This window comes from Monopterus albus, unplaced genomic scaffold (assembly GCF_001952655.1).
Source record: "Monopterus albus unplaced genomic scaffold, M_albus_1.0 scaffold403.1, whole genome shotgun sequence".
NCBI classification, from domain to species: domain Eukaryota; kingdom Metazoa; phylum Chordata; class Actinopteri; order Synbranchiformes; family Synbranchidae; genus Monopterus; species Monopterus albus.
This window is the reverse complement of record NW_018128283.1, coordinates 496525-505688: the sequence shown is the minus strand read 5'-3', so window position 1 is coordinate 505688 and position 9164 is coordinate 496525. Positions and strand designations below refer to the sequence as shown.

Sequence of the window (9164 nt, the reverse complement as noted above, 5' to 3'; positions counted from 1 at the left end):
GCCCCAATCACCACTCTCTCCCCTCTGGGAATACTCTCCATCACCTCATCTAACTCACTCCAGAATCTCTCCTTCTCTTCTAACTCACACCCTACTTGTGGAGCATAACCACTGACTACATTCAACATTACCCCTTCAGTTTCTAACTTCAGACTGATCACCCTGTCTGACACTCTTTTCACCTCTAAAACATTCCTCACCAGCTCCTCCTTCAGGATCTCTCCTACCCCATTTCTCTTCCTGTCCACACTATAATAAAACTGTTTGTATCCCCCTCCAATCCTACGTGCTTTGCTACCCTTCCACCTGGTCTCCTGCACACACAGTATATCTACCTTCCTTCTCTCCATCATGTCCACCAGCTCTCTACCTTTCCCTGTCATTGTGCCAATGTTAAGAGTCCCTATTCTCAGACCTATACTCCTGCCTTTCCTCTCCTCTCTCTGTCTACGACTCCTTCTACCTCCTCTCCTTCTTCGACCAACAGTAGTCCAATTTTCCGCCAGCACCCTGTAGGTCAACAGCACTGGTGGCAGTCGTTGTTAACCCAGGCCTGAAAGACTGAAACAAACAAACCCTGTCACCAAAAAAAATTAAACTCTCCACACCAGAAACTGAAGGCACCCTGCAGGACTGTTTCGCCCAGACAGACTGGGTTGTGTTTAAAGCTGCAGCCACCTCGGAGGACTTTTCAGTCAGCATACAGGACACTTAACACCACACAGCTGGTCAAGAAGGCCCAACGGCGGCTGTACTTCCTGAGGAGGCTGAGGAGGTTTGACATGTCGCCTAGGATCCTTTGCAACTTCTACAGCTGCATCACTGAGAGCATCTTGACCAGCTGCATCTCTGTCTGGTATTGCAGCACTACTGCTATGGACCATAAGCGCCTGCAGAGAGTGGTAAAGACTGTGGAGAACATCATCAGGACTCCACTGCCCTCTCTACAGAGCATTTACCACTGCAGGGTGCATGGTCAAAGATCCCACCCACCCCCAGCACGGACTGTTCGTCTTCCTACCCTCTGGCCAGAGATTCAGAAGTGTAAAATGCAGGACCACTAGACTGAAAAACTTTCTTTCCCTCTGCCATCAGACTCCTAAACAGCTGAGGAGTTTATTACCAGGAAATATGTGATGTACTGTTTACATTCTCAGTTTGCACATGCATAATTGTACAATGACTGTTGACTGCTGCACATGCTGCTCCAATGCAGCATACATTCTGTTATATTCTTATATATTTTTTATTATATTGCTGCTTTTGCTGCTTAAAGTGCCTTAGATATTGTGTTATTTATCTACTTTATATTTCATTTGTATTTTGTGGTATTCATGTGGAAAGCAAACTAAGAATTTTATTGTACAGGGAAACATGTTTCCTAACTGTGCATATGACAAATAAACACTTTGAACCTTGAACCTTGAAAACATTCAGAACATTCTGGTTGGATCTAGTTTTTAGCTGGCCCTGACTGTCCATTTCACTAATGTCAGTGGAAGCGGGTTATATTATAAAGCGGCCAATATTACTTATGGTGAACTCAATTATAGTGCCAGACGAGAGTGAGTAGCTAGCTATCACTTTAATGAACACAGTCAAGGGCATACAATGCAGTAGTCCAGAAACATAATGCCAAACAAAAGTGAATAGCTAACTAGCGTTTTACTGAGCACAGGTAAGAGCATACAGTGCAGTAGTCCAAAAACATAATCCAAGTCCATATTAGCAATCCAGGGTCAGTACCAGCAAACTGCCACAGCCAAGGAATCCAAAAGCAAGCAGTCAGAGAGGGAAGTCCAAAGGTCGATACACAGAAAACAGTCCGAATCAGAAGGGCAAGGCAGTACTCAACACTAAGGTGAACCAGAAACAGGAAGTAATGTCAAAATAAAAGCATGAGAACGGAAGCCGACGGGACAGAAAAACAGTTGATATGACAACACACATAATTTTACACATAATCCAATATCAATTTGCTTATACCTAGTACATGCTTGAATGGAGTAGGAAGAAGTCAGACTTATCCAGTCCTACCCCATGACATCATCTTACCATCATTGGTTTGCAAGCAGTAAATGATTCTCTTCTACACCACACAAGTAATATACTAAAGAATTATAACAGTGTTAACATTCTTACATAATTACATTCTTAAATAATTATCTTCTACACCACACAAGTAATATACTAAAGAATTTCATTGTACAGAGAAACACGTTTCCCAACTGTGCATATGACAAATAAACACTGACTTTGAACAAGGTGTAACTATTGTTTCTATCAATATCGATGCTATGTTTTTTTTTAATGGCGGCATTTGCATCGCTCTTCTCTCACACTCTCTGCGGAACCCCTGCCCACTTCGCCTCCGCACTGCTCCACTCTTACTCAAAACATGGGAGCCTGCATGCGAGACATAATGCTGGTCTACACTGCTGAAGAAGCCCCTGGTTTATAAAAAAAAATCTCCTCAAAATCTTTTTCATCATTTACAACAGCGTCATAAACCGCAGTACAAAGAGTTTAACTTTGTGCAGATGCCGTAGCCCTGGCCGTGAGGCCTGAAAAGTCCTCTGCCCTGAAGGAAAGCATGCTGCCATTTTCATTTACTCATGGTGTGCCTTTTAAAGAGAAGAGGGCAAACATATGGTCCCTGTTACAACAAAATATCAGCCACCCCATCACGACTACCTTGCAGTAGAAACACTGAAATGTACACTGAGGTCAAACAGCATCATGACTGGTTCGCAAAAGTGACTGCTTTCACACTGACAACTGATAATTTTCTCTGATTTCAGCTTCTTAAATGAGACAGATTGATACTTCATCTCAAACTGCAGCAAACCTGAATCTCTTTAGGGGTTTGTGGTTGATATCTGAGAAACTGCAGCAGGCATTTGCATTCCTACATTAAAGAGAGTAAACAGTTCATCAGTTCATCAGTGACAGAAATAACAGCTAGTAGCTGGTAGCACCATGCGAGTCAAAGGTGTGCTTAATTTGGTTAAAATTCAGACTTCTAAACTGAGCACAGTCATGGATCCAGAATGGCCTGTGACTGGCCTGCTGTGAGCAGTAGGCAGGCTCACCTCCAGACTACGTGCTGATTGGCTGGTAATGCTGACAGGGGCGTTGTTCCGGTATGAGCAACAGCTCCTCTAATCCTTGAGCTTCACATGTCTCAGGTGTTCACAGTGACTCCTCCCAGACAGGAAACAAAACCAGGACACCTCTCCCTCGACTCCTCAGTCGTCTGCTAAACAAACACACATTAATAACAATAGAAACAGAAAATAGATTTCTCTCTTCAGCCTTGTTTTGCACTGACTGATTTGCACAGAGATAAACTGAAAGTACTGTGTAAGACAAGGACATGAATGTGAGCAGGATGGTATGGAGATAAAATCCTATCAAAAATGTTACAAACTCGTGTTTAACGTTTTGTCTGTAACAAGCCATTTGTGTGTGTGTGTCATGCTGTTCACAAATGCGTGCTGTACAAACTGCACATAAAACACCTTTTACAAATGCTTAAAATCGATTTTTCGTGTGCAGGTCTTTAGAAAGTACATACCCATTGTTTTTGCAGCTTGGCGGCAAACACATATTACCAGTCACTGTTATTTACTAGAGTGGTTTAAGTAGCACAAGGTTAACGTGTGTTTCTGATATTAGTCTCACCTCTCTCCACTTCTTAAGCTGTCAAAAACATAAGAACGTGTGCAACAGTTCCAGCCATCTCTCGACTCGGGACCTCAGTTCAGTTCTCCCGCCAGGCAACCGGCACCAGCTTGGGCTGTGGCTTCTGGGAAATGGTGTTCATTAAAAGGCAGTACAAACAGAAACATTACATTAATATTTATATTAGATTGTTTTAAAGAAACTCATCATTACTGTAATGAAACTCACAACATACTATTGAAAAGGCTGGATTTTTAGTTGTTAGCAATTTCAGTAGCATTTTGAATGGGCTTGTCTTGAACACAACGCGTAAGTTCCGGTTTCACTTCAGCTCCCTCTATTATTATATAAAGACCACAGTGCCTGTGCATGTGTGTGAGAGCCAACAAGCCTATCAACTGTGTACTCATGTCAGCATAGAGCAGCAGGTGAGTGTGCCCATGCTTACAAGTCAACACAGACCAGCAGCTCTGTGCTGCTGCTGCTGGTTACCAGTTTGTCCAGGCTGCAGATTATTTCTCTTGTGATATAAACAGCATAATTAGCACAATATTGTTGTCAGAGCCAGCTGTTTAAGTCATGTGGCCGTGTTTACAGCTCTGTGATTGGTCAGAGTGAAACAACAGCAGTGGCCTCATGTCCTGTGTTTTACTGAATTAAAACCACCTGAAGCTTGTTTCAGCCTGTTCATCCACACAACCACACCCTCAGCTCAACCACAAGGCATGCTAGGGAAACACCGCTACGCTCTGTGTGCGTCTGTGTAAGCACAAACACCATGCATGTTTCTGAACGAGGAAATCTCACCAACCTTCTTTAAAAGACAAGACTGTACAGTTGTGAGGATTCTCACTGACATAGTGCATCCCCTAACCTGAAACCTAAAATCAGGTCAGAACCCTCAAACAGCCCTTGGAAGGTGTGAGGTCCGGGCATCACGGCCTGACAGTGCAGCAACGTCCTCACATCTATGGTCTGAAAGTCACACTGGTCCTCACAGCCATACCCATACCACTGTACAGACACACACATTAACTCGGGTCTTGACAAACAGTAATAATCAAACACATGACATTAGTTTTGAACCATTTACAGGCTTTATAAACAGGTCACAACATGTTTCCGACATTTTCAGACCTGCGGGCTGAAACATGAACATTACAGACAGTAGCCAGGTCACAACAGCAGAGCCAACACAGCTGTTTGCTCCATGCATGAGATGTAAGTTCCATGCAACCATACAGGCAAATCCAGGCTGAAGCAGAAGTAAAGAAGCTGCCATTACTGTAGTGACATCTCACTTTTAAGCACATTAAATCATGTTTCAGAATGTGCTGCAGGCCGACCTCGGGCCACTCAAGACAGAGAGACCTGTCCACACCTTTGTAGGACCACTAGACTGAAAAACTCTTTCTTTCCCTCTGCCATCAGACTCCTAAACAGCTGAGGAGTTTATTACCAGGAAATACATCATGTAGTCGACCTGTACTGTTTACATTCTGTTTACACATGCATAATTGCACATTGACTGTTGTCTGCTGCACATGCTGCTCCCATGCAGCATACATTCTCTTATTATATTCTGATATATTTTTATTACATTGCTGCATTTGCTGCTTAAAGTGCCTTAGATTTTATGTTACTTATCTACTTTATATTTCATTAGTATTTTGTGGCATTCATGTGGACGGCAAAGTAAGAATTTCATTGTACAGGAAACAAATAAACTCTTTGACCATGAGGAGCAATCCATAGGTCTGTCTTTAAAAATCTAACTGTACTAACAGTGAGAAGTCCTGTGACCACCTCCCGATTATTCAATGTCTCTGGGAAGCAATAATATTAAAATAAAACAAAACACTCAACTGCATGTTCCTCAGCAGTTCTCTGACCACCAGTTAACACTGCGTGTACATGGTGTTTCATCATCAGCTAGTGCACAGGCTGATCGCTGGATGGGTAATCACAGGACAAAGTTCAAAGTGCAGCCACACATCTGTTGATAGGAACTGCTGCTGCTGATCACCTGAGATCAATGAAACAAGATGTCCCATCACTACGACCTGTTAGTGTCTGAACTGCAGGCCTCATCTCCACGACAGGAAGTGATCAGGAAGCAGAGTCTCGCAGCACTGGTGATCAGTCCTGGACTCAACCTGCTCTCTGACACATGGACTGCAGCCCATTAACACAACACCGAAACCATTAAGTCATATAATCAGTCTGTGCTTCCTGTTTCTATTTTTAAAGACCGCGACAGTGCTTTAAAGATGTAAACATCCGTTTGCTGCAGGGGCTGGATCCCCAGTGAACTTGGACCAAACGTTTGCATGCGGCTGGATGTGAAGCCTGGTGTCAGTGTTGGCTGTTTACACACAAACACGGAGTGCACGTCAGTGTTTCGGTTAATCAGCGGTGACCAGTGTTAACCACCTGCAGATCAGAGCGGGGAAACAAAGAGAAGATAAACAGACAGAGCAGCTGAGGCCCACACACGGTCACAGACACACAGCTGCCGATAACAGCTCAGCTTAAAACAGCTGTTAAACTTCAGTATGAGGCCTCAGCACCACCTCCACGGTAGCTAACGTCTGTTAGCCTTTAGCAGCCAAGTCGACACAAAATGGCTCTGTGCGACTTCAGTCTACCTAATTGACTAAAACAGACTAACAGTCTGACTCGGTCTGTAACAGGAGATGACTTGCGTTACAAGTCTCCAAACTTGGCTAGCCACACAGCTAACTAGTATGCTACTAGCTGCAACGTTCGAAACCTTGATACACCTGGCTAACCGACTAGCCTCAGCAACTAACAAACACAGGAGCTACCACGACGGAAAACAGCACGCAGACACTTCAATTCATCAGAAACGTTAAATAAACGTTAAATAAACGTACAATGTTTCTGTCGGTTAATGTTCGTGCACAGAGATATTTAGCATCAGAAACTAAGATGGAAAGGCCGAGTGTCAGACTAACCTGGAGGAAACCTCTCCGTCTCTGGCCGCTGGAGAAAAAAAAAAAGCTAATGGCAACGACGAAACGCGCTACATTCTTTTGTTTTAGGTTGTGCCTGTCAAATGAACAGTCCGACTGTCGACTCCTTCACTTAACTGCTACTAAAATGTTGGTCTAAAAAGTTAAATTCGCAGTTTAAAGGAGCACCGCAATCTCTGAACCTACCTGTTCCTCTCTGAGCTTTCTTCTTCTTCGTTCTGGTTTTAGGGCAGCTAGCATCCTTAACGTCGCATTACTGCCCCTTATTGGTTTTAAAAGACCTCAGCGTCCATTTCTTTTAAATCCGTGCATATAGTCTCGCTCTCAAAAATCAAACACAGCTTTTCTGCCCTCCACACTATTTCCTTGTTTAATTATATTTTTCACACAGATATATCCTAGCCCTGCACTCTGTAGTTTTGTGATCATGACCGTGCGGCCTTCACTGTATCCTTCTAAAACATGTTCCACTGATGAACTTTCCTGGAACTGATCGTGAGCTAACTACTGTGACCGAGAACACTGACGTACAGCTGGAGCTGCTGCGTCATGACGTAGGCACCTCTTCTTCCTATTCTTCTCCTCACGTGAGAAGCTGAAGCTAGACCGTTTCCAAAGTCGCAGACAATTAATTATCTATCAATGGATTATCCAGCTATTAATCACAGCTCTACTTAAGTCTTTTGTTCTATGTGTGTCTGCCCTGCTACAATTTTGAAAATGCGTAGAACTGAATTAAAATGTTATTCTTTTATTATTTTTAATTTAATTCATATGTTTCTTCTTTATTGTCCTTGTCCTGTCGATTCTGAATTTACTTTCACAAGATTTGTTTAATTCAAACTAGACAAGGAGCAGCTGTGGCTCAAACCATTTTAACGTTCTCATACAAAGCATCATCAAATCAGTTTGCTGCTGTATCTGAGCTGACCAGGCTCGATTTGATATGAAACTGCATGAATACTAGCGACTTTTGATCTGTTGGTTATTTAGCCTGCCACTGCTGCACCTCACAGATGTCACAAAGAACCTTCATGTCCCGTTCACCAAAGGCTTATGTGTCTCTTAATAATAATGTACAACACAAATTAAACCAGTTGACATTGTAGAGCAGGACTCTACAGACCGTCTGCAGCCTGAGGGAACCACATGTCACGTCCTGTACTGACTGTGTTCAGCTCCTCTGATAAACGTCACCATCAGCCACACTTTTATTCTGTTAACATAAAAACCCTTGTTGGGTAAAGACCAACTCATACAATCACATTCGCTGCAGTTAAACAAGAAACAATACGTTTCTATAAAACCTTAACCCCATTAGGCCCTGAGCTCTTGCAGTAGGTGGAGCAACTGCGGTGCTTTTCTCCAAAAACTGCAGCCGCCTCGATCCTGTGCGAATATCGTTGGCCACGTGGGTGTTATGTCAGATAAAGTCAGACAGAAAACTAACTGGCATGCATTGTTCGCCGATCGCCGGTGCTGTGCAGATGTGGGTCATCTCGAAGGAGCCTAAAAAAAGTTTCCATCAAGAATCAGGAGAACTGGTAGAACTCAAATCCTCCTACAGTCAGAGGACCAAAGGTCACCATATTTCATCTACTACCTTCGTCTCCTTATTTCCTCCCCTGACTCCCTTTTCCTTCGCCTCCTCCCTCCCTTTGCAAACAGACATACCCGAGGAAGAATCATCACACCTGCGTCAGGTGTTTCAGTGTCACCCCCGGGTGGCCGTGATGAGCAAAACCTTCCAACAAGTTAGTATTTAGAAGAAAGATGGTGAAGCCTGTCATGTAACAAGATCTCTTACACACTGGACCACAAACTGTGGGTCAGAATGTATCAAGCCTTGCTGGTTGTTTTACACACATACCAGTTCTTTTACAGCACTGATGTGTCAGTGGAGGTCTAGGGTCAGAGGTCAGGGTTTGGCCCTGATACTGTACAGACAAAAACACACAAAAACTGCAGCACACTGAAAATTAGCCCTTTATTGATCCCAGCCACCCAAGTACAAGAGCATCTGTTGAAGCTCTATTGTCAGTCTAAAGTACTGATGACCTGCAGACAGCCTATTGTAATTTAACCCTACCAACAATCATCTATACATATATTGAGAATACATTTTGGATTACCTAAGGATCAACTGTGGTACATGTCACATATAAAGTAAAGCTATGACAGGTTTGCAGATCCTGGGAGGATCTCTTCTGGATCCACCACCAACTTTCTCTAAATTTTTTTAGATAATCTGTAGATCTCCAGAGGATCTTCTGTGGAGTAACCGAACATCCACAGTGGACCCACCCAACCTCTATGACCCACAGTAGATCAACAGATGATCCGCTTCATAGATCATCCATTTGTAGATCTGAAGTTGACTCTCCTGATATCCTGTGGTGGATGTCTTGCAAATTAATAAATCTCTGGTAGATCTACAGATGATCGCCCGACCCCCCCCCCCCCCCCCCCCCCCCCACTTTGTCG

The 9164-nt window shown here is 43.4% G+C and overlaps 1 protein-coding gene across 1 annotated transcript in view; it reads right to left on the bottom strand.

Annotated features, from left to right (window-relative positions):
• fbxo34 (F-box protein 34) overlaps positions 1 to 6552 on the bottom strand; it is a 12350-nt gene extending 5798 nt beyond the window's left edge. Inside the window, exons 1-3 of the mRNA XM_020586386.1 lie at positions 5551 to 6552; positions 3685 to 3808; positions 3093 to 3259 (exon numbers count right to left, since the gene is read on the bottom strand). The gene's annotated coding sequence lies outside the window, so the exon portion shown is untranslated. The remainder of the gene's footprint in view (positions 1 to 3092; positions 3260 to 3684; positions 3809 to 5550) is intronic.
• Between the last annotated feature and the right edge of the window lie 2612 nt (positions 6553 to 9164).